This window comes from Orcinus orca, chromosome 8 (genome assembly GCF_937001465.1).
Source record: "Orcinus orca chromosome 8, mOrcOrc1.1, whole genome shotgun sequence".
Lineage (NCBI taxonomy): Eukaryota > Metazoa > Chordata > Mammalia > Artiodactyla > Delphinidae > Orcinus > Orcinus orca.
The window spans coordinates 110539174-110565882 of NC_064566.1; positions in this window are offsets into that span (position 1 = coordinate 110539174).

The following is a 26709-nucleotide window of genomic DNA, read 5'->3' on the forward strand; positions in this document are numbered from 1 at the left end:
CAATTTACATCCCGCCCATCAGCATAACAAGGCTGCCAGTTCTCCATGGCCTGTCCTGCCTTTCTGGATTTTACACTTTTTTCAGATGGCCCTTTTGACCGGGGGGAAGTGAGACTTCATTGTAGTGCAGATTTCCTTTGCAAGCTTGCTTGGTTGGCCAAAAAGGGCGTATGCGTTTTTTCCTGAATATATTCAGGAAAAAACGCATACGCCCTTTTTGGCCAAGTGCATCACTGTCGACGTTCTGCCTCTTTTCCTATGCTTTAAATGCAATTCCAGTCTACCTCCTGAAATCGGTTTCCTGCAATTCTGCCCCGCTTTCAAGTCCTCTTGGCAGCCTTACTTCAGTATATTTTTGGACGATAGCTGTCATTTATAACTCTGCAGGTTTGTGAATTACAGTGCCCCTGAGCTCCTTTCTTCAACTCGCTTTCTTGTGAGCTGGCCGCAACACCGCAGGATTGCTTCAGGCCCTAATCTGATTCTGGCACGGCACGCTGAGCCTTTGGTTAATTCCTCTTCCTGGTGGAAAATGAGAGGTAAATTTGCCCGTCCAGACACCTCCAGCTAGTCTCTCATTGGTTCTCCCTATTCCTGTTCATCTTCCGCAGAAATTGCAAACTGGGCCAAATAGGAGGTTAAAGGCACTGACTCTCCAAGTCGGGAGAGCGTTAGTAAAGCATCTGGAATGTTGCACCCGAGTCCCAGGGGATGAGAACTGAGACATATTGGAACACGTCTCCCGATCACACGGTTGATCATACTCTGGGTTCCACATGCATGTTTTAGCTGGAGGAAGACTCCCTTAAACCTGGACAGTTGAGACCCGTGGAATGGGTACTATGCAATATGACTTCAAAGGGTCTTCATTTGCTCACCGAACCTCTCCAATCCTATCACTGCTGCGTTTATGCCCCTGTACACACGCTTGATTCTCTTTCAGAAACATAGCAATCCATAGGTTTTAAGATACTTACTAGTCAGGTACATTCTTAGGCGTTTAATATGGGGTGTTGAGTCCATTTCGTTGAGCAAGGAGTAGCTCTTGTCTATTCCATATTTGGCTTAAGGATCTTTCTCTGTGCTCATTTCAATCTCTGGTTTTATGCAGCACGCCAACTCTCCTTTCCCCTTAAGCAAGCATAAGATGGTTTTCTAAATTTGAGACCCTCTTCTGTTTTGTAATCCACCTCCTGAGTAGCCAAGTTTACGTTCCGTGTATTAGTGATACCTTATGATGTTTCTTTTTCTGTGTGACTTATTTCAGTTAGAATCATCATACCTGAATCCACTCATTATGCTGCTACGGGCCTGATGACATAGATTTCATTGCTGAGTGATATTGCATTGTACGTAAGTACCACAACTTCTTTATCCATTTTTCTCTTTCTGCGATATTGAACTTGTACCGTAAACGAGGTTCTTGTAAACAGAGCCGTCCCAAACTTTGGGGTGGCTGTGTTTTTTTGATTTTAATTTCCCTAAGCTATAGGACCATAAGTGGAAGTGCCCTAGGCTCATTTGCTTTGTTTTTTAGATGTTTCAGGAAACACCATACACTTCTCCTGAGTGGCTGTTGGCAATTTACATCCCGCCCATCAGCATAACAAGGCTCCCAGTTCTCCATGGCCTGTCCTGCCTTTCTGGATTTTACACTTTTTTCAGATGGCCCTTTTGACCAGGTGGATGTGAAACTTCATTGTAGTGCAGATTTCTTTGCAAGCTTGCTTGGTTGGCCAAAAAGGGCGTATGCGTTTTTTCCTGAATATATTCAGGAAAAAACGCATACGCCCTTTTTGGCCAAGTGCATCACTGTCGACGTTCTGCCTCTTTTCCTATGCTTTAAATGCAATTCCAGTCTACCTCCTGAAATCGGTTTCCTGCAATTCTACCCCGCTTTCAAGTCCTCTTGGCAGCCTTACTTCAGTATGTTTTTGGAGGATAGGTGTCATTTATAACTCTGCAGGTTTGTGAATTACATTGCCCCTGAGCTCCTTTCTTCAACTCGCTTTCTTGTGAGCTGGCCGCAACACCGCAGGATTGCTTCAGGCCCTAATCTGGTTCCGGCACGGCACGCTGAGCCTTTGGTTAATTCCTCTTCCTGGTGGGAAATGAGAGTTAAATTTGCCCGTCCAGACACCTCCAGCTAGTCTCTCATTGGTTCTCCCTATTCCTGTTCATCTTCCGCAGAAATTGCAAACTGGGCCAAACAGGAGGTTAAAGGCACTGACTCTCCAAGTCGGGAGAGTGTTAGTAAAGCGTCTGGAATGTTGCACCCGAGTACCAGGGGACGAAAACTGAGACATATTTGAACACGTCTCCCGATCACACGGTTGATCATACTCTGGGTTCCACATGCATGTTTTAGCTGAAGGAAGAATCCCTTAATCCTGGAGATTTGAGACCAGTGGAATGGGTACCATGCAACATGACTTCAAAGGGTCTTCATTTGCTCACCGAACCTCTCCAGTCCTATCACTGCTGCGTTTATGCCCCTGTACACATGCATGTTTCTCTTTCGGAGACATAGCAATCCATAAGTTTTAAGATACTTACTAGTCAGGTACATTCTTAGGCGTTTAATATGGGGTGTTGAGTCCATTTCGTTGAGCAAGGAGTAGCTCTTGTCTATTCCATATTTAGCTTAAGGAACTTTATCTGTGCTCATTTCAATCTCTGGTTTTATGCAGCACCCCACCTCACCTTTCCCCTTAAGCAAGCATGTTGGTTTTCTAAATTTGAGACCCTGTTCTGTTTTGTGATCCAGTTCCTTTGTAGCCAAGTTTACATTCCGTGTATTAGTGATATCTTATGATGTTTCTTTTTCTGTGTGACTTATTTCAGTTAGAATCATCATACCTGAATCCACTCATTATGCTGCCACGGGCCTGATGACATAGATTTCATTGCTGAGTGTTATTGCATTGTACGTAAGTACCACAACTTCTTTATCCATTTTTCACTTTCTGCGATATTGAACTTGTACCGTAAATGAGGTTCTTGTAAACAGAGCCGTCCCAAACTCTGGGGTGGCTGTGTCTTTTTGATTTTAAATTCCCTAAGCTATAGGACCATAAGTGGAAGTGCCCTAGGCTCTGTTGCTTTGTTTTTTAGATGTTTCAGGAAACACCATACACTTCTCCCTAGTGGCTGTTGGCAATTTACATCCCGCCCATCAGCATAACAAGGCTCCCAGTTCTCCATGGCCTGTCCTGCCTTTCTGGATTTTACACTTTTTTCAGATGGCCCCTTTGACCGGGGGGAAGTGAGACTTCATTGTAGTGCAGATTTCCTTTGCAAGCTTGCTTGGTTGGCCAAGAGGGGCGTATGCGTTTCTTCCTGAATATATTCAAGAAAAAACGCATATGCACTTTTTGGCCAAGTGCATCATTGTGGACGTTCTGCTTCTTTTCCTATGCTTTAAATGCAATTCCAGTCTACCTCCTGAAATCGGTTTCCTGCAATTCTGCCCCGCTTTCAAGTCCTCTTGGCAGCCTTACTTCAGTATATTTTTGGACGATAGCTGTCATTTATAACTCTGCAGATTTGTGAATTACAGTGCCCCTGAGCTCCTTTCTTCAACTCGCTCTCTTGTGAGCTGGCTGCAACACCGCAGGATTGCTTCAGTCACTAAAATGGTTTGGCACGGCATGCTGAGCCTTTGGTTATTTCCTCTTCCTGGTGGGAAATGAGAGTTAAATTTGCCCGTCCAGACACCTCCAGCTAGTCTCTCATTGGTTCTCCCTATTCCTGTTCATCTTCCGCAGAAATTGCAAACTGGGCCAAACAGGAGGTTAAAGGCACTGACTCTCCAAGACAGGAGAGTGTTAGTAAAGCATCTGGAATGTTGCACCCGAGTACCAGGGGAAGAGAACTGAGACATATTTGAACACGTCTCCCGATCACACGGTTGATCATACTCTGGGTTCCACATGCATGTTTTAGCTGAAGGAAGAATCCCTTAAACCTGGAGAGTTGAGACCCGTGGAATGGGTACCGTGCAATATGACTTCAAAGGGTCTTCATTTGCTCACCGAACCTCTCCAATCCTATCACTGCTGCGTTTATACCCCTGTACACACGCTTGATTCTCTTTTGGAGGCATAGCAAACCATAGGTTTTAAGATACTTACTAGTCAGGTACATTCTTAGGCGTTTAATATGGGGTGTTGAGTCCATTTCGTTGAGCAAGGAGTAGCTCTTGTCTATTCCATATTTGGCTTAAGGAACTTTATCTGTGCTCATTTCAATCTCTGGTTTTATGCAGTACCCCAACTCACCTTTCCCCTTAAGCAAGAATAAGTTGGTTTTCTACATTTGAGACCCTCTTCTCTTTTGTAATCCAGTTCCTGTGTAGCCAAGTTTACATTCCGTGTATTAGTGATATCTTATAATGTTGCTTTTTCTCTGTGACTTATTTCAGTTAGCAACATCATACCTGAATCCACTCATTATGCTGCTACGGGCCTGATGACATAGATTTCATTGCTGAGTGGTATTGCATTGTACGTCAGTACTACAACATCTTTATCCATTTTTCACTTTCTGCGATATTGAACTTGTACCGTAAACGAGGTTCTTGTAAACAGAGCCGTCCCAAACTTTGGGGTGGCTGTGTCTTTTTGATTTTAATTTCCCTAAGCTATAGGACCATAAGTGGAAGTGCCCTAGGCTCTGTTGCTTTGTTTTTTAGATGTTTCAGGAAACACCATACACTTCTCCCTAGTAGCTGTTGGCAATTTACATCCTGCCCATCAGCATAACAAGGCTCCCAGTTCTCCATGGCCTGTCCTGCCTTTCTGGATTTTACACTTTTTTCATATGACCCTTTTGACCGGGGGGAAGTGAGACTTCATTGTAGTGCAGATTTCCTTTGCAAGCTTGCTTGGTTGGCCAAAAAGGGCGTATGCGTTTTTTCCTCAATATATTCAGGAGAAAACGCATACGCCCTTTTTGACCAAGTGCATCATTGTTGAAGTTCTGCATCTTTTCCCATGCTTTAAATGCAATTCCAGTCTACCTCCTGAAATCGGTTTCCTGCAATTCTGCCCCGCTTTCAAGTCCTCTTGGCAGCCTTACTTCAGTATATTTTTGGACGATAGCTGTCATTTATAACTCTGCAGGTTTGTGAATTACAGTGCCCCTGAGCTCCTTTCTTCAACTAGCTTTCTTGTGAGCTGGCCGCAACACCGCAGGATTGCTTCAGGCCCTATTCTGGTTACGGCACGGCACGCTGAGCCTTTGGTTATTTCCTCTTCCTGGTGGGAAATGAGAGTTAAATTTGCCCGTCCAGACACCTCCAGCTAGTCTCTCATTGGTTCTCCCTATTCCTCTTCATCTTCCGCAGAAATTGCAAACTGGGCCAAACAGGAGGTTAAAGGCACTGACTCTCCAAGTCGGGAGAGTGTTAGTAAAGCATCTGGAATGTTGCACCCGAGTACCAGGGGACGAAAACTGAGACATATTTGAACACGTCTCCCAATCACACGGTTGATCATACTCTGGGTTCCACATGCATGTTTTAGCTGAAGGAAGAATCCCTTAAACCTGGAGAGTTGAGACCCGTGGAATGGGTACCATGAAATATGACTTCAAAGGGTCTTCATTTGCTCACCGAACCTCTCCAATCCTATCACTGCTGCGTTTATGCCCCTGTACACACGCTTGATTCTCTTTCAGAGACATAGCAATCCATAGGTTTTAAGATACTTACTAGTCAGGTACATTCTTAGGCGTTTAATATGGGGTGTTGAGTCCATTTCGTTGAGCAAGGAGTAGCTCTTGTATATTCCATATTTGGCTTATGGAACTTTATCTGTGCTCATTTCAATCTCTGGTTTTATGCAGCACCCCACCTCACCTTTCCCCTTAAGCCAGCATAAGTTGGTTTTCTACATTTGAGACCCTCTTCTCTTTTGTAATCCAGTTCCTGTGTAGCCAAGTTTACATTCCGTGTATTAGTGATATCTTATGATGTTTCTTTTTCTGTGTGACTTATTTCAGTTAGAATCATCATACCTGAATCCACTCATTATGCTGCTACGGGCCTGATGACATAGATTTCATTGCTGAGTGATATTGCATTGTACGTAAGTACCACAACTTCTTTATCCATTTTTCACTTTCTGTGATATTGAACTTGTACCGTAAACGAGGTTCTTGTAAACAGAGCTCTCCCAAACTTTTGGGTGGCTGTGTCTTTTTGATTTTAATTTCCCTAAGCTATAGGACCATAAGTGGAAGTGCCCTAGGCTCTGTTGCTTTGTTTTTTAGATGTTTCAGGAAACACCATACACTTCTCCCTAGTGGCTGTTGGCAATTTACATCCCGCCCATCAGCATAACAAGGCTCCCAGTTCTCCATGGCCTGTCCTGCCTTTCTGGATTTTACACTTTTTTCAGATGGCCCTTTTGACCGGGGGGAAGTGAGACTTCATTGTAGTGCAGATTTCCTTTGCAAGCTTGCTTGGTTGGCCAAAAAGGGCGTATGCGTTTTTTCCTGAATATATTCAGGAAAAAACGCATACGCCCTTTTTGGCCAAGTGCATCATTGTGGACGTTCTGCCTCTTTTCCTATGCTTTCAATGCAATTCCAGTCTACCTCCTGAAAGCGGTTTCCTGCAATTCTGCCCCGCTATCAAGTCCTCTTGGCAGCCTTACTTCAGTATATTTTTGGATGATAGCTGTCATTTATAACTCTGCAGGTTTGTGAATTACAGTGCCCCTGAGCTCCTTTCTTCAACTCGCTTTCTTGTGAGCTGGCCGCAACACCGCAGGATTGCTTCAGGCCCTAATCTGGTTCCGGCACGGCACACTGAGCCTTTGGTTAATTCCTCTTCCTGGTAGGAAATGAGAGGTAAATTTGCCCGTCCAGACACCTCCAGATAGTCTCTCATTGGTTCTCCCTATTCCTGTTCATCTTCCGCAGAAATTGCAAACTGGGCCAAACAGGAGGTTAAAGGCACTGACTCTCCAAGTCGGGAGAGCGTTAGTAAAGCATCTGGAATGTTGCACCCAAGTACCAGGGGACGAAAACTGAGACATATTTGAACACGTCTCCCGATCACATGGTTGATCATACTCTGGGTTCCACATGCATGTTTTAGCTGAAGGAAGAATCCCTTAATCCTGGAGAGTTGAGACCCGTGGAATGGGTACCATGCAATATGACTTCAAAGGGTCTTCATTTGCTCACCGAACCTCTCCAATCCTATCACTGCTGCGTTTATGCCCCTGTACACACGCTTGATTCTCTTTCAGAGACATAGCAATCCATAGGTTTTAAGATACTTACTAGTCAGGTACATTCTTAGGCGTTTAATATGGGGTGTTGAGTCCATTTCGTTGAGCAAGGCGTAGCTCTTGTCTATTCCATATTTGGCTTAAGGAACTGTATCTGTGCTCACTTCAATCTTTGGTTTTATGCAGCACCCCAACTCACCTTTCCCCTTAAGCAAGCATGTTGGTTTTCTAAATTTGAGAACCTGTTCTGTTTTGTAATCCAGTTCCTGTGTAGCCAAGTTTACATTCCGTGTATTAGTGATATCTTATGATGTTTCTTTTTCTGTGTGACTTATTTCAGTTAGAATCATCATACCTGAATCCACTCATTATGCTGCTACGTGCCTGATGACATAGATTTCATTGTTGAGTGATATTGCATTGTACGTAAGTACCACAACTTATTTATCCATTTTTCACTTTCTGCGATATTGAACTTGTACCGTAAACGAGGTTCTTGTCAACAGAGCCATCCCAAACTTTGGGGTGGCTGTGTCTTTTTGATTTTAATTTCCCTAAGCTATAGGACCATAAGTGGAAGTGCCCTAGGCTCTGTTGCTTTCTTTTTTAGATGTTTCAGGAAACACCATACACTTCTCCCCAGTGGCTGTTGGCAATTTACATCCCGCCCATCAGCATAACAAGGCTCCCAGTTCTCCATGGCCTGTCCGGCCTTTCTGGATTTTACACTTTTTTCAGATGGCCCTTTTGACCGGGGGGAAGTGAGACTTCATCGTAGTGCAGATATCCTTTGCAAGCTTGATTGGTTGGCAAAAAAGGGCGTATGCGTTTTTTCCTGAATATATTCAGGAAAAAACGCATACGCCCTTTTTGGGCAAGTGCATTATTGTCGACGTTCTGCCTCTTTTCCTATGCTTTAAATGCAATTCCTGTCTACCTCCTGAAATCCGTTTCCTGCAATTCTGCCTTGCTCTCAATTCCTCTTCATAGCCTTACCTGAATATATTTTTTGAAAATAGTTGGCCTTTATAACTCTGCAGGTTTTTGAATTGCAGTGGCCCTTAGCTCCATTTTTCAGCTCTTATTTTTGTGATCTTGCCTCATAACCACAGGATTCCTTCAGGCCCTATTCTTCTTGTGGGGCACCTTGCTGTGCCTTTGGTTTATTCTTCTTACTGATGTGAAATTAGAGTGACATGTGCCCATTGAAACCGCTACACCTAGTTTCTCACTGGTTCTCCCTATTCCCATTCATCCTCCGCACAAACTGCAGACTGTGCGATACCAGAACTTAAAGGCATTGACTCTCTATGTGGGGTATTGTTAGTAAAGCGGCTGGAATGTCGATCCGGAGCCCCAGGAGAGGAAAAATGAGGTGTGTTTTAGAAACCTTTCCCGATCATATGGTATACCAGTCACTGGGTTTCCCAAGCATGGTTTAGCTGCAGGAAGATTCCCTTCAACCTGGAGTGTTGGGACCCTTGGAATGAGTAGCATGAAGTATTGCATTAAACTTTTGGCAGTTGCTCACCAAAGCTCACCAATCCTCTCAGCCCCAGGTGTCCAGCCTTATGTCCTATCCAGCTGTGGTTTTATATGTGGTCAATCCAGGTTGCATCACAGCCCTTGAGCAAATTTTGTAAGAATTTTTCTCTCTTTCATTGTTTCTGCGTTTTGTTTTTAAAATTTATTTCTATAATGGGGTTTAGCTCATTTTCACTGCTGTGTTTGTGCCGCTCTGCACACACTTGATTCCCTTATGGAGATATATCAATACATGGGTTTTAAGATTCTTATTACTCAGATATATTTCTCTGCGGTGTATAGGGTGTGTTGAGGCCAGTTCATTGAGCAAGGTGTAGATCTTGTCTAATATCTATTTGGTTTATTGAACAGTATCTGTGCTAATTTCAAACTCTGGTTTTATGCATCACCCCACCTCTCCTTTCCCCTTAAGCTGACATAAGTGTGTTTTCTAAATGTGAGACACTGTACTGTTCTGTAATTCATTTCTTGTGCAGCCATATTTACCCTCCCTCTATAAGTGATATCTTATGATATGTTTCTTTTTCTGTTTGACTTATTTCAAGTAGTATTATCGGACCTAAATCCACTCTTTATCCTTCTACTAACCTTATTACATTGATTTCATGGTGAAGAGATATTCCATTGTACATAAGTACCACATCTTCTTTATCCATTGTTCTCTTTCCTGGGATATTTAAGGTGTACTGAAGTTGAGGTTCTTGTAAACAGAGTAGCCCTAAACTGTGGTGTGCTTGTGTCTTGTTGATTTTTAGACTTCCCTAGATATACTCCCATGATTGGAAGTGTCCTATGCTCTGTAGCTCTGTTTTTTAGATGATTTAGGAACCACCATACACTTCTCCAGAGTGGCTCTCGGCAGTTCACACACTGCCCATCAGCGTATAAAGGCTCCCTGTTCTCCATGGCCTGTCCTGCATTTCTGGTTTTTACAACTTTTTAGGATGGCCCTTTTGACCGGTGGGAAATGAGACTTCTTTGTTGTGCACATTTGCATTGCTTGCTTGTTTCGTTGCCCATAAAGTGCTTATGAATTTTTTCCTGGGTATAATCAGGAAAAAACGCATACGCCCTTTTGGGCCAACTGCATCATTGTCGAAATTCTGCCGCTTTTCATGTGCTTTAAAGACGAGTCCAATCTATCTCTTGAAATCTGTTTCTTGCAATTCTGTCTTGCATTCAGATCCTCTTCTTTGCCTTACCTCAACATATTTTTGGACGTTAGTTTTCATTTATAACTCTGCAGGTTTGTGAATTGCAGTGACCCTGAGCTCCATTTTTTAAGTTGCTCTTTTGTGAGCTGGCCTCAAACCCGCAGGATTGCTTCAGGCCCTATTTTGGCTCCGGCGAGGCGGGCTGAGCCTTTTTTCAATTCTTATTCTTAATGGGAAATTAGACTGATATGTGCCCGTCCAAACCCCTACAACTATTCTCTCATTGGTTCCCCCTCTTCCCATTCATCCTCCTCACAATTTGCAAAATGTGTGAAACAGAAGTTGAAATGTGCTGATTCTCCAAGTGGGGAGATTCTAAGTAACGTGGCTGGAATGGTGAACAGGAGCACCAGGAGAGGATAAATGAGCTGCATTTTAGACACATCTCCTGATCACATGGTGTACAGTCCTCTGGGTTTTCCATGCATGTTTTAGCTGTAGGAAGATCCCTTGAACCTGCAGATTTGGGACCCATTGAATGGGTACCAGGTAGTATTACTTTAAAGGGTGTGCATTTCCTCACCCAACCTCACATTTCTCTTAGTGCAAACAGTTTCCAGCCTTATGTCTCATCCTGCTGTGGGTCTAGATGTGTTCAATCCATGTTGCATCACCGTCCCTGAGGAAAAGTTGTAAGAGGTTTTCTCTGTCTCTCTGTCGTTTATTTTTCCAATTTATTACTATATTGGTTACAGCTGATTTTCAAAGCTCTGTTTCTTGCTGCTGTACATCCACTTGATTCACGTACAGAGAGACATCAGTAAATTCTTTTTCAGATTCTTACCAGTCGTATATATTCTTTTCCGGTGACTTGAGTGTGCTGAGTGCAGTTCTTTCAGCTACCGTGTAGGTCTTGTTGATTATCAGTTTGGTATTTGAAATGGTATCTTTGCTAATTTCAACCTCCTGGATGATGCCTCACCCCTCCCCACCTTTCCCGTTTAGCAGCCTTATGCGTGTTTTCTACATATTTGACTATGTTTTTGTTTTGTAATTTATTTCATGTGTAGCCATTTTGGATTCCACCTTTAAGTGATATCTTATGATATGTGTCTTTTTCTTTTTGAATTATGTCACTTAGAATGATCATACGTAACTCCTCCGGAGTTGTTACAACTGGCCATAGTTCATTGATTTCCAGGCTGAATAATATTCCACTCTACCTAAGTACCACATCTCTATCCATTTTTTCTCTCCAGAGACATTTAAATTATATCCTAGTCGAGGATCTTTTAAACAGAGAGGGGGTAAACATTGGGGTGCCTGTGTCCTCTCGATTTTTGTTTTTCCCAAGATATACACCCATGAGTGCAAGTGCCCTATGCTCTGTAGCTCATTTTTTAGATGGTTTAGTAAACACAATACACTTCTCCAGAATGGCCGTTGGCAATATACATTTCCACTATAAGTCTCACAGGGCTCCCTCTTCTCCTTGCCCTGTCCTGCATTTCTGTTATTTACGCTTTATGAGGATGGGTCTTCTGACTGATGCGAAGTGATATCCAGTGCCCACCTATTTGGTTGGCTAAAAAAGTGTATGCCCTTTTCTTGAATATATACAGAAAAAAACGCATACACCCTTTTTGGCCAACTGCAATGTTGGCAATGTTCAGCTCCTTTTCTTGTGCTTAATGGTGAGTCCTTTCTACCTCCTCAAATCCCTTTCCTGACATTCTCCCTTGCTTACAAGTCCTTTTCTCTGACTTTCCTCAAGACATTTTTCAGTGATGGATATTTTCAACTCTGCAGTTTCGTGAATTTTACTGCCCCTGAGTTCCATTGTTCAACTTGTGTTTATGGGAACTGGCCACAAAGCAGTGGGATTTCCTCAAGCCCTATACTGTTTCCATGGGCAACCCTAGCCTTTGGTCAATTTGTCTTCCTGATTGGAAATTAGAGTGACATGTGCCTGTCTGAACACCTAGGACTTGTCTCTCATTGTTCCTCATCCTTCCGCTTCATCCTCTGGACAAATTCCAAACTGTACGCAACAGGATGTTGACAGTGCTGACATCTCCAAGTGGGGAGACTGTTAGTAAAGACGCTGGAGGGGTGAACCCGAGCACCAGGAGATGAGGAGATGAGATGCCTTTTCCAAACTCTTCCCGATCAGACGGTATACCATCCTCTGGGTGTGACAGACATGTTTTAGCAGTAGGAAGAGTCCCATTCATGTAAGGAGAACACCAGGGCTTTTTCAAAATCAGTGTCTCCCCGAAACCCAAACTGGGGAATTTTTTAAGCTACGGCTACACATATGTTCATTAAGGGCCTTGGGAAGTAGGCAGAATCCAAACTTTAGATGATTGAAGTCTTCAGGGTCAGAAGCACTCACCACCAGCTTCCCTTAGGTTACACTTTAACTGTCATTGATAGATGATGTCAATAAAAATATCTATTCTTTTTCAGATTATTTCCCCTTATAGCTTATTGCAAAATGTTGAGTGTAGTTCCCTGTGCTATACAGTAGTTCCTTGTTGATGATCTATTTTATACATAGCAGTGTGTATGTGTTAATCCCAAACTGTTAATTTATCCCTCCTCCCACCTTTCCCCTTTGGTAATAATAAATTATAAGATTTTATACTTCTCAGAAATGGGGGAGCTGAAAGAGAGGTATCATTTTCAATGGAAAAGCATTTAAAACAAGATTGAAGCTTTAACCAAGATTATTAGATGTACATCCTTGGAAAGAAATCACTTCGTTTCTCTAATATTGACCTGACAAATAAGACAAACCTTTTCACTGAACTTGCTTATAATAAAGTGATGGAAATATCAAATGGAAGTGTTAGAAACATCTTATTTTACCCGAGCCTTATACACTGTTCTATGTTAACTACAGTTTGGCTCACACATCTGTTCATTGAGGTTACAATAGTCTCAATTTCTGTTACTGATCCTCCAGAGTGGACCCCAACAAGTGTCCCCCTGCCCAGTGTCATTGGGGCCAACAGATCGAGACTGAGTTTGGTTCACAAGCAAAGGAAACTTTATATTTTGATCAGAGAATGGAGAGGTGAGAGCATGCACTACCCCATGGGCTGTGGGCTGGGCTGCTGTGTAGAGATCCTGTCAGAGTCAGTGGGAGGGAGGGGGCGGAGCTCTCGAGGGCCGGGTTGGCTGCAGCTCAGGCTCTATATCGCGGAGTCTGCACTGGGCCCCAGGAGCTGAGGTGTCGACCCAGCCATTCTGCACTAGGAACTCTGGTCTGAAGTGCCGGGTGTGGAACCTCTGCATGCGGGACCCTAGGAGCACATGAAATTAGACAAAGCACAAAGGATAAAAAAGGTTAGACTTGACTTTATTGCCCAGATTCTATTTTTATCTCCCAGGGATTTTTAATGGGCTTTGCTGGGGACAAACCCCTCCTCTGCCTTTTGTCCCGTTCCTCATTCTTGGAGTGCTGAGGGTGCAGACCCTTCTTCTGTAACTGCTGAGTGCTGAGTTGGGAGCCCTCATACCCGGGGGCGAGGGTCAGAGCTTCTCCCCAGCAGCCTCCAGGTGACGTTGATTGTCCCCAGGCCCCCTGCCTCCCTGCTCGTCCACCTGAGCACCAGCATTGGAAGTGTTATAGATTCTAATGACCTTTAAGGGTCCAGGAAAGAGATGTGCAGAGACGCTGTGGGGGCCGGTTTCACCCCGCCCCACATTTGTTCGGCCACCTTAGGCTGACCGTTTCTGCCAGCCTAGATGCTCTGACCAGTAGTCTGCGCTTTCTTCAATTAGGCCCCTGAATTAACGTACAAACAGCACCAGGTGTCAGAGCCCTGCCCGCTCAACTCCCAGACAATCCAGGGTCAGTGGTGATCAAGGACCATGATGGCCACTGAGTCAACAGCCTTTTGAAGTAAACAGGAGTCCAGCTGGTCTTATTGGCCACCATCATCACGGTGTCTGTAGGCTTTTCTATGGTGACAGTGTGATATATGGTTCCCCCGCCAAGATTATTAGCTCCCCTCTGGTTGCAGTAAGTCCTGCAAGCAGTAGTCTACTCTTTTGGGACACACTCTTGTTGTTTTATGAGAGAAACTCCAGGTCAAGTGATGTTCACACGAGTCGTCATGGTGCCCTGTTGCCCCCGGTTATCTCTCTGGATGTTGGAGTTGGAGGGCCTCCTCACTCGAGGTTGGTGTGCCCACAGAGCAAACCCTGCAACTTCAGGGCATGGTTGGTGGTTAGGATCACCACGTGGGGTTCTTTTCCCTTAGGAGGGAGGTGGCCTTTTGGGCTGCTGATTTCCAGGTTTTTAGATACTGCCAGTATCTTGGCCAGATGTGGCAGTGGGCCAAACCCCTTGGTGACCGTAGTTTATCCTACCTGGATGGCATTCTTGCATTGTTCCATTTCAAGTGGTCCCAGGTTTGCACTAATTCTCCAGTGGCGATTCACCTTTCACCGGGAATGTAAAGGTCAAAGGGTTTAGCTAAATTAGGGAGTTCCAGGGCAAGGGTCTGAATTGACTGCTCTTTCCATTCTTGAAAGGCCACTTCTGGATTCTATTCAAAAGGATCATCATCTTTTCCTTTTAGTGTTTCATATAGAGGCCCAGCTAGTAGACTGTAGTTAGGGATCCAGAAGCAGCAAACCCTGGCCTCCCCAGGAACCCCTAAGCTGTCTTCTAGTTTTAGAAAGGGGTAAGGCTGCAAATGGTTTCTTCCCTTTCCTGGGATGGGCTTCTCCGACCTTCTGTGAGAATGAAGCCCAGGCAGGTCACCGCAGTCTGTGATATTTGAGCTTTTTCTTGGACAACTTCTATCCTTTATTGGCTTGGTAGTTCAGAGGCCTCCTTAGTAGGGCTGGCGATCAGAATGTCGCCTGCGTACTGAAGGAGGATTTCCTTTTCCAGAGGTAGAACTTTTAGGTCTTTAGCTAAGCTTTCCCCGAAGATGGTGTGGGAATTTTTGCACCCTTGGAGCAAGACGGCCCGGAAGTATTGTTTTAGTTGTACGTTGAGTCCTGCCACTCACAAGCCAAAATTTCTTGTGACTCTGGGACTAATGGAATGCAAAAGAAGGCATCATTGAAGACTAATACGGAATACCATGTCCTGGTGGTTGGTAGAATGACCAGCAGGGTGTAGGAATTAGGAGCAGCTGGAGGTATATCCTCGGTGGCTTCACTGACTGTCCTGACATCCTTTACCAGGTCCCCAGCAGCCCATGGGGCTCTCGTGGTCAGACCAATCCCAGAATATGGAGCTCACCTGGGCAGGTACCCCACCCCCACCCCAGCCCACAGGGCTCTCGTGGTCAGGCCCCTCCCAGGATACAGAGCTACCCTTGCAGGTACCGTGGCAGGGCTGGGCACACAGGAACTGTGCACATAGCCCTCATTGCAGAGCACCCCCAGCTCACCTGTCGCTCAGAGCTGACACAGAGCACCTCAGAGCAGGACTTGAACTAACAAACAGCAGCTGCGACAGGTCTGTGACCCTGGGCATCACTCTGTGTGGCCTCCCTCCACCTGGTCTTCCAGAGACTTCCACTGCACCCGGGGCACCAGGCCTCTGTCTCCAACCACCACCCACCCCTCCTCTCCCTGACTCCTGGGTTCCTCTCATTAGGAGAGGGTTTTCTTGAAGTTGTCTCCCACTCATGGGCCAGATAAAATGATTAGAAAACAAGCCAAAGCTGCAGCCCCTTGTCTATCCTGACTCTCAGGAGCCCACACCTGTTCCTTGGACCTGGCCGGTTCAGCAAGTTCCATTTTCTGCAACTGTGAGCCCCTGAGGGGTGATGATTGGCTGACCTGGGCAGCCTTACCGTGCCGGCCAGCCCTCCCCAGGTGTGCCTGGGTTGAGATCAATATAAATACCACTCCAGGCAGCAAGAGGCCCTGCAGCCGTGCCTGACGCCATTTTCTCTGCCCTGTCAGCAGTCTCGGGGCTGGGCTGGTGGGAGGGAGTGAGAGGCCACGGCTTTGTGGGTGGCCCAGTGTGAGTGGGGCTCTGCTGGACTTTCTGCAGCAGTTGCCAGGCTGCCACCTGCTAAAGAAGAGGATGTGTCACCCATACCTGCTGCTGGAATTTCTCCCTGGGCAGAGGTGGGGAAGGAAAAAAGCAGTGGGGGCAAGGACAGGACGGGTATCTCAGGCAGGGAAATGGAAATCTTCCAGAAGAGCACCCAGGGCCAGGACCATCCTGGCTGGCCTGCAGGCACCAAGTCGGTCGGCATGCTGTCACTCGTGTGGCTCTATGGCCCTTCCTCTAGGCTTTCAAGTCCTTGTATATATTCAGGTGTTTTACCTGGGACGGGTGGGAATAGTTCAGCAGCAACTGTTCTGGGGCTCAGCTCACGTTTACTCACAGATGCCTCGGCACGGTGCCCCAGCTTTGCAATGAGGACGCTTGTTGCGTGGGGGCTGCTGGCTGAATGGGAGACGATTCCCCACCACTGACCAACTTCAGAATTGTTTACAACTGGAGCAAGTGCCCTGATACGGTTTTCCTCTGTGGAACTGGTGGGTTCTGTGTTTTTTTTCTCTTTTTCGTTTTTGGTTCAAGGTAGATTTTATTCCTCTTTTTTGTATTTACAGATATAAGCATGGAAATAATTTATTCATATAAATACATGTATGTGAAGGGAATAATTGTTTTTTCTGTTTTATTTTTTAAATTTTATTTCTTTTTAATTTTGAATTTTATTTTATATTTTTATACAGCAGGTTCTTATTGGTTATCTATTTTATACATATAAATGTATACATGCCAATCCCAGTCTCTCAACTCCTCCCACCACCAACCCCCCCAACAGCTTTCCCCCCTTGTTGTCCATACGTTTGTTGTCTACATCTGCTGCTCTATTTATGCCTTGCAAAATGGTTAACCTGTACAGTTTTTCTAGGTTCCACATATATGCATGAATATACAAGATTTGTTTTTCTCTTTCTGACTTACTTCACTCTGTATGACACTCTCTAGATCCATCGACGTCTTTACAAAAGACCCAATTTCATTCCTTTTCATGGCTTAGTAATATTCCATTTTATATATGTACCACAGCTTTATGCATTCGTCTGTCTCTGGGCATTTAGGTTGCTTCCATTACCTTGATATTGTAAAGAGTGAGGCAATGAACATTGCGGTGAACGTCTCTTTTTGATTTATGGTTTTGTCTGGGTATATGTCCAGTACTGGGATTGCTGTATCCTATGGTAATTCTACTGTTAGTTTCTTAAGAAACTCCATATTGTTCTCCATAGTGACTGTATCAATTTATATTCCCAACAATAGTGGAAGACGGTTCCTTTTCTCCACGCCCTTTCTAGCATTTTTTGTTTGTAGATTTTCTGATGATGCCCATTCTACCAGGTGTGAGGTGATACCTCATTGTTGAGTCCATTTCCTTGAGCAAGGGGTAGGTCTTGTCTATTACATATTTAGCTTATGGAACGGTATCTGTGCTAATTTGAAACTCTGCTTTTATGCAGCACCCCAACTCACCTTCCACCTTAAACAAGCATAAGTTGGTTTTCTAAACATGAGACCCTGTTCTGTTCTGTAATTCAGTTCATGTGTAGCCAAGTTCACATTCCATGTATTAGTAATACCTTATGATGTTTCTTTTTCTGTGTGATTTTTTCACTTAGAATCACTGTGCCTCAATCCACTCATTATGCTGGTACGGGCCTGGAGACATAGTTTTCATTGCTGAGAGGTATTCTCTTGTACGTAAGTACCGCAACTTCTTTATCCATTATTTGCTCTCTGGCATATTTAACTTGTGCTACAGAAGAGGTTCCTGTAAACAGAGCTGTCCCAAATTTTGGGGTGGCTGTGTCTTTTTGATTTTAATTTCCCTAAGCTATAGAACCATAAGTGGAAGTGCCCTAGGCTCTGTTGCTTTGTTTTTTAGATGTTTCAGGAAACACCATACACTTCTCCCGAGTGGCTGTTGGCAATTTACATCCTGCCCATCAGCATAACAAGGCTCCCAGTTCTCCATGGCCTGTCCTGCCTTTCTGGATTTTACACTTTTTTCAGATGGCCCTTTTGACCGGGGGGAAGTGAGACTTCATTGTAGTGCAGATTTCCTTTGCAAGCTTGCTTGGTTGGCCAAAAAGGGCGTATGCGTTTTTTCCTGAATATATTCAGGAAAAAACGCATACGCCCTTTTTGGCCAAGTGCATCATTGTCGACGTTCTGCCTCTTTTCCTATGCTTTAAATGCAATTCCAGTCTACCTCCTGAAATCGGTTTCCTGCAATTCTGCCTCACTTTCAAGTCCTCTTGGCAGCCTTACTTCAGTATATTTTTGGACGATAGCTGTCACTTATAACTCTGCAGGTTTGTGAATTACAGTGCCCCTCAGCTCCTTTATTCAACTCGCTTTCTTGTGAGCTGGCCGCAACACCGCAGGATTGCTTCAGGCCCTAATGTGGTTCTGGCACGGCACGCTGAGCCTTTGGTTAATTCCTCTTCCTGGTGGGAAATGAGAGGTAAATTTGCCCGTCCAGACACCTCCAGCTAGTCTCTCATTGGTTCTCCCTATTCCTGTTCATCTTCCGCAGAAATTGCAAACTGGGCCAAACAGGAGGTTAAAGGCACTGACTCTCCAAGTCGGGAGAGTGTTAGTAAAGCATCTGGAATGTTGCACCCGAGTACCAGGGGATGAAAACTGAGTCATATTTGAACACGTCTCCCGATCACACGGTTGATCATACTCTTCGTTCCACATGCATGTTTTAGCTGAAGGAAGAATCCCTTAAACCTGGACAGTTGAGACCCGTGGAATGGGTACCATGCAATGTGACTTCAAAGGGTCTTCATTTGCTCACCGAACCTCTCCAATCCTATCACTGATGCATTTATGCCCCTGTACACACGCTTGATTCTCTTTCAGAGACATAGCAATCCATAGGTTTTAAGATACTTACTAGTCAGGTACATTCTTAGGCGTTTAATATGGGGTGTTGAGTCCATTTCGTTGAGCAAGGAGTAGCTCTTGTCTATTCCATATTTGGCTTAAGGAACTTTATCTGTGCTCATTTCAATCTCTGGTTTTATACAGCACCCCAACTCACCTTTCCCCTTAAGCAAGCATAAGTTGGTTTTCTAAATTTGAGACCCTGTTCTGTTCTGTAATCCAGTTCCTGTGTAGCCAAGTTTACATTCTGTGTATTAGTGATATCTTATGATGTTTCTTTTTCCGTGTGACTTATTTCAGTTAGAATCATCATACCTGAATTCACTCATTATGCTGCTACGGGCCTGATGACATAGATTTCATTGCTGAGTGATATTGCATTGTACGTAAGTACCACAACTTCTTTATCCATTTTTCACTTTCTGCAATATTGAACTTGTACTGTAAAGGAGGTTCTTGTAAACAGAGCCGTCCCAAACTTTGGGGTGGCTGTGTCTTTTTCATTTTGATTTCCCTAATCTATAGGACCATAAGTGGATGTGCCCTAGGCTCTGTTGCTTTGTTTTTTAGATGTTTCAGGAAACACCATACACTTCAAACTAGTGGCTGTTCGCAATTTACATCCCGCCCATCAGCATAACAAGGCTCCCAGTTCTCCATGGCCTGTCCTGCCTTTCTGGATTTTACACTTTTTTCAGATGGCCCTTTTGACGGGGGGGAAGTGAGACTTCATTGTAGTGCAGATTTCCTTTGCAAGCTTGCTTGGTTGGCCAAAAAGGGCGTATGCGATTTTTCCTGAATATATTCAGGAAAAAACGCATACGCCCTTTTTGGCCAAGTGCATCATTGTCGACGTTCTGCCTCTTTTCCTATGCTTTAAATGCAATTCCAGTCTACCTCCTGAAATCGGTTTCCTGCAATTCTGCCCCGTTTTCAAGTCCTCTTGACAGACTTACTTCAGGATATATTTGGAAGATAGCTGTCATTTATAACTTTGCAGGTTTGTGAATTACAGTGCCCCTGAGCTCCTTTCTTCAACTCACTTTCTTGTGAGCTGGCGGCAACACCGCAGGATTGCTTCAGGCCCTAATCTGGTTCCGGCACGGCACGCTGAGCCTTTGGTTAATTCCTCTTCCTGGTGGGAAATGAGAGTTAAATTTGCCCGTCCAGACACCTCCAGCTAGTCTCTCATCGGTTCTCCCTATTCCTGTTCATGTTCCGCAGAAATTGCAAACTGGGCCAAACAGGAGGTTAAAGGCACTGACTCTCCATGTCGGCAGAGTGTTAGTAAAGCATCTGGAATGTTGCACCCGAGTACCAGGGGACGAGAACTGAAGCATATTGGAACACGTCTCCCGATCACACGGTTGATCATACTCTGGGTTCCACATGCATGTTTTAGCTGAAGGAAGAATCCCTTAAACCTGGACAGTTGAGACCCGTGGAATGGGTACCATGCAATGTGACTTCAAAGGGTCTTCATTTGCTCACCGAACCTCTCCAATCCTATCACTGATGCGTTTATGCCCCTGTACACACGCTTGATTCTCTTTCAGAGACATAGCAATCCATAGGTTTTAAGATACTTACTAGTCAGGTACATTCTTAGGCGTTTAATATGGGGTGTTGAGTCCATTTCGTTGAGCAAGGAGTAGCTCTTGTCTATTCCATATTTGGCTTAAGGAACTTTATCTGTGCTCATTTCAATCTCTGGTTTTATACAGCACCCCAACTCACCTTTCCCCTTAAGCAAGCATAAGTTGGTTTTCTAAATTTGAGACCCTGTTCTGTTCTGTAATCCAGTTCCTGTGTAGCCAAGTTTACATTCTGTGTATTAGTGATATCTTATGATGTTTCTTTTTCCATGTGACTTATTTCAGTTAGAATCATCATACCTGAATTCACTCATTATGCTGCTATGGGCCTGATGACATAGATTTCATTGCTGAGTGGTATTGCATTGTACGTCAGTACCACAACACCTTTATCCATTTTTCACTTTCTGCGATATTGAACTTGTACCGTAAATGAGGTTCTTGTAAACAGAGCCATTCCAAACTTTGGGGTGGCTGTGTCTTTTTGATTTTAATTTCCCTAAGCTATAGGACCATAAGTGGAAGTGCCCTAGGCTCTGTTGCTTTATTTTTTAGATGTTTCAGGAAACACCATACACTTCTCCCCAGTGGCTGTTGGCAATTTACATCCCGCCCATCAGCATAAGAAGGCTCCCAGTTCTCCATGGCCTGTCCTGCCTTTCTGGATTTTACACTTTTTTCAGATGGCCCTTTTGACCCGGGGGAAGTGAGACTTCATTGTAGTGCAGATTTCCTTTGCAAGCTTGCTAGGTTGGCCAAAAAGGGCGTATGCCTTTTTTCCTGAATATATTCAGGAAAAAACGCATACGCCCTTTTTGGCCAAGTGCATCATTGTCGACGTTCTGCCTCTTTTCCTATGCTTTAAGTGCAATTCCAGTCTACCTCCTGAAATCGGTTTCCTGCAATTCTGCCCCACTTTCAAGTCCTCTTGGCAGCCTTACTTCAGTATATTTTTGGATGATAGCTGTCATTTATAACTCTGCAGGTTTGTGAATTTCAGTGCCCCTGAGCTCCTTTCTTCAACTCGCTTTCTTGTGAGCTGGCCGCAGCACCGCAGGATTGCTTCAGGCCCTAATCTGGTTACGGCATGGCATGTTGAGCGTTTGGTTAATTCCTCTTCCTGGTGGGAAATGAGAGTTAAATTTGCCCGTCCAGACACCTCCAGCTGGTCTCTCATTGGTTCTCCCTATTCCTGTTCATCTTCCGCAGAAATTGCAAACTGGGCCAAACAGGAGGTTAAAGGCACTGACTCTCCAAGTCGGGAGAGTGTTAGTAAAGCGTCTGGAATGTTGCATCCGAGTACCAGGGGACGAGAACTGAGACATATTGGAACACGTCTCCCGATCACACGGTTGATCATACTCTGGGTTCCACATGCATGTTTTAGCTGAAGGAAGAATCCCTTAAACCTGGAGAGTTGAGACCCGTGGAATGGGTACCATGAAATATGACTTCAAACGGTCTTCATTTGCTCACCGAACCTCTCCAATCCTATCACTGCTGCGTTTATACCCCTGTACACATGCTTGATTCTCCTTTGGAGGCATAGCAATCCATAGGTTTTAAGATACTTACTAGTCAGGTACATTCTTAGGCGTTTAATATGGGGTGTTGAGTCCATTTCGTTGAGCAAGGAGTACCTCTTGTCTATTCCATATTTGGCTTAAGGAACTTTATCTGTGCTCATTTCAATCTCTGGTTTTATGCAGCACCCCAACTCACCTTTCCCCTTAAGCAAGCATAAGTTGGTTTTCTACATTTGAGACCCTCTTCTCTTTTGTAATCCAGTTCCTGTGTAGCCAAGTTTACATTCCGTGTATTAGTGATATCTTATAATGTTTGTTTTTCTCTGTGACTTATTTCAGTTAGCATCATCATACCTGAATCCACTCATTATGCTGCTACGGGCCTGATGACATAGATTTCATTGCTGAGTGATATTGCATTGTACGTAAGTACCACAACTTCTTTATCCATTTTTCGCTTTCTGCGATATTGACCTTGTACCGTAAACGAGGTTCTTGTAAACAGAGCCGTCCCAAACTTTGGGGTGGCTGTGTCTTTTTGATTTTAATTTCCCTATGCTATAGGACCATAAGTGGAAGAACCCTAGGCTCTGTTGCTTTGTCTTTTAGATGTTTCAGGAAACACCATACACTTTTGCGGAGTGGCTGTTGGCAATTTACATCCCGCCCATCAGCATAACAAGGCTCCCAGTTCTCCATGGCCTGTCCTGCATTTCTGGATTTTACACTTTTTTCAGATGGCCCTTTGGACCCGGGGGAAGTGAGACTTCATTATAGTGCAGATTTCCTTTGCAAGCTTGCTAGGTTAGCCAAAAAGGACGTATGTGTTTTTTCCTGAATATATTCAGGAAAAAACGCATACGCCCTTTTTGGCCAAGTGCATCATTGTCGACGTTCTGCCTCTTTTCCTATGCTTTAAGTGCAATTCCAGTCTACCTCCTGAAATCGGTTTCCTGCAATTCTGCCCCGCTTTCAAGTCCTCTTGGCAGCCTTACTTCAGTATATTTTTGGACGATAGCTGTCATTTATAACTCTGCAGGTTTGTGAATTTCAGTGCCCCTGAGCTCCTTTCATCAACTCGCTTTCTTGTGAGCTGGCCGCAACACCGCAGTATAGCTTCAGGCCCTAATCTGGTTACGGCACGGCACGCTGAGCGTTTGGTTAATTCCTCTTCCTGGTGGGAAATGAGAGTTAAATTTGCCCGTCCAGACACCTCCAGCTAGTCTCTCATTGGTTCTCCGTATTCCTGTTCATCTTCCGCAGAAATTGCAAACTGGGCCAAACAGGAGGTTAAAGGCACTGACTCTCCAAGTCGGGAGAGTGTTAGTAAAGCGTCTGGAATGTTGCACCCGAGTACCAGGGCTCGAAAACTGAGACATATTTGAACACGTCTCCCGATCACATGGTTGATCATACTCTGGGTTCCACATGCATGTTTTAGCTGAAGGAAGAATCCCTTAAACCTGAAGAGTTGAGACCCGTGGAATGGGTACCATGCAATATGACTTCAAAGGGTCTTCATTTGCTCACCGAACCTCTCCAATCCTATCACTGCTGCGTTTATACCCCTGTACACATGCTTGTTTCTCTTTCAGAGACATAGCAATCCATAGGTTTTAAGATACTTACTAGTCAGGTACATTCTTAGGCGTTTAATATGGGGTGTTGAGTCCATTTCGTTGAGCAAGGAGTAGCTCTTGTCTATTACACATTTGGCTTAAGGAACATTATCTCTGCTCATTTAAATCTCTGGTTTTATGCAACACCCCAACTCACCTTTCCACTTAAGCAAGCATAAGTTGGTTTTCTACATTTGAGACCCTGTTCTGTTTTGTAATCCAGTTCCTGTGTAGCCAAGTTTACATTCCGTGTATTAGTGATATATTATGATGTTTCTTTTTCTGTGTGACTTATTTCAGTTAGAATCATCATATCTGAATCCACTCATTATGCTGCTATGGGCCTGATGACACAGATTACATTGCTCAGTGATATTGCATTGTACGTAAGTACCACAACTTCTTTATCCATTTTTCACTTTCTACGATATTGAACTTGTACCGTAAACGAGGTTCTTGTAAACAGAGCCGTCCCAAAATTTGGGGTGGCTGTGTCTTTTTTATTTTAATTTCGCTAAGCTATAGGACCATAAGTGGAAGTGCCCTAGGCTCTGTTGCTCTGTTTTTTAGATGTTTCAGGAAACACCATACACTTCTCCCGAGTGGCTGTTGGCAATGTACATCCCGCCAATCAGCATAACAAGGCTCCCAGTTCTCCATGGCCTGTCCTGACCCTCTGGATTTTACACTTTTTTCAGATGGCCCTTTTGACCCGGGGGAACTGAGACTTCATTGTAGTGCAGATTTCCTTTGCAAGCTTGCTTGGTTGGCCAAAATGGGCTTATGCGTTTTTTCCTGAATATATTCAGGAAAAAACGCATAAGCCCTTTTTGGCCAAGTGCATCATTGTCCACGTTCTGCCTCCTTTCCTATGCTTTAAATGCAATTCCAGTCTACCTCCTGAATTCGGTTTCCTGCAATTCTGCCCCGCTTTCAAGTCCTCTTGGCAGCCTTACTTCAGTATATTTTTGGACGATTGCTGTCATTTATAACTCTGCAGTTTTGTTAATTACAGTGCCCCGAGCTACTTTCTTCAACTCGTTTTCTTGTGAGCTGGCCGCAACACCGCAGGATTGCTTCAGGCCCTAATCTGGTTCTGGCACGGCACGCTGAGCCTTTGGTTAATTCCTCTTCCTGGTGGGAAATGAGAGTTAAATTGGCCCGTCCAGACACCTCCAGCTAGTCTCTCATTGGTTCTCCCTATTCCTGTTCATCTTCCGCAGAAATTGCAAACTGGGCCAAACAGGCGGTTAAAGGCACTGACTCTCCAAGTCGGGAGAGTGTTAGTAATGCGTCTGGATTGTTGCAGCCGAGTACCAGGGGACGAAAACTGAGACATATTAGAACACGTCTCCCGATCACATGGTTGATCATACTCTGGGTTCCACATGCATGTTTTAGCTGAAGGAAGAATCCCTTAAACCTGGACAGTTGAGACCCGTGGAATGGGTACCATGCAATATGACTTCAAAGGGTCTTCGTTTGCTCACTGAACCTCTCCAATCCTATCACTGCTGCATTTATGCCCCTGTACACACGCTGGATTCTCTTTCAGAGACATAGCAATCCATAGGTTTTAAGATACTTACTAGTCAGGTACATTCTTAGGCGTTTAATATGGGGTGTTGAGTCCATCTCGTTGAGCAAGAGGTAGCTGTGGTTGATTACATATTTGGCTTAAGGAACTTTATCTGTGCTCATTTCAATCTCTGGTTTTCTGCAACCCCCAAACTCACCTTTCCCCTTAAGCAAGCATAAGTTGGTTTTCTAAATTTGAGACCCTGTTCTGTTTTGTAATCCAGTTCCTGTGTAGCCAAGTTTACATTCCGTGTATTAGTGATATCTTATGATGTTTCTTTTTCTGTGTGACTTATTTCAGTTAGAATCATCATACCTGAATCCACTCATTATGCTGCTACGGGACTGATGACATAGATTTCATTGCTGAGTGGTATTGCATTGTACGTAAGTACCACAACTTCTTTATCCATTTCTCACTTTCTGCGATATTGAACATGTACCATAAACGAGGTTCTTGTAAACAGAGCCGTCCCAAACTTTGGGGTGGCTGTGTCTTTTTCATTTTAATTTCCCTAAGCTATCGGACCATAAGTGGAAGTGCCCTAGGCTCTGTTGCTTTGTTTTTTAGATGTTTCAGGAAACACCATACACTTCTCCCGAGTGGCTGTTGGCAATTTACATCCCGCTCATCAGCATAAGAAGGCTCCCCGTTCTCCATGGCCTGTCCTGACTTTCTGGATTTTACACTTTTTTCAGATGGCCCTTTTGACCGGGGTAAAGTGAGACTTCATTGTAGTGGAGATTTCCTTTGCAAGCTTGCTTGGTTGGCCAAAAAGGGCATATGCGTTTTTTCCTGAATATATTCAGGAAAAAACGCATATGCCCTTTTTGTCAAGGTGCATCATTGTCGACGTTCTGCCTCTTTTCCTATGCTTTAAATGCAATTCCAGTCTACCTTCTGAAATCAGATTCCTGCAATTCTGCCCCAATTTCAAGTCCTCTTGGCAGCCTTACTTCAGTATATTTTTGGACGATAGCTGTCATTTATAACTCTGCAGGTTTGTGAATTTCAGTGCCCCTGAGCTCCTTTCTTCAACTCGCTTTCTTGTGAGCCGGCCGCAACACCAAATGATTGCTTTACAGCCTAATCTGCTTCCGGCATGGCACGCTGAGCCTTTGGTTAATTCCTCTTCCTGGTGGGAAATGAGAGTTAAATTTGCCCGTCCACACACCTCTAGCTAGTCTCTCATTGGTCCTCCCTATTCCTGTTCATCTTCTGCAGAAATTGCAAACTGGGCCAAACAGGAACTTAAAGGCACTGACTCTCCAAGTCGGGAGAGTGTTAGTAAAGCATCTGGAATGTTGCACCCGAGTACCAGGGGACGAGAACTGAGACATACTGGAACACGTCTCCTGATCACACGGTTGATCATTCTCTGGGTTCCACATGCATGTTTTAGCTGAAGGAAGAATCCCTTAAACCTGGACAGTTGAGACCCGTGGAATGGGTACCATGCAATATGACTCCAAAGGGTCTTCATTTTCTCACCGCTCCATTCCAGTCCTATCATTGGTGCGTTTA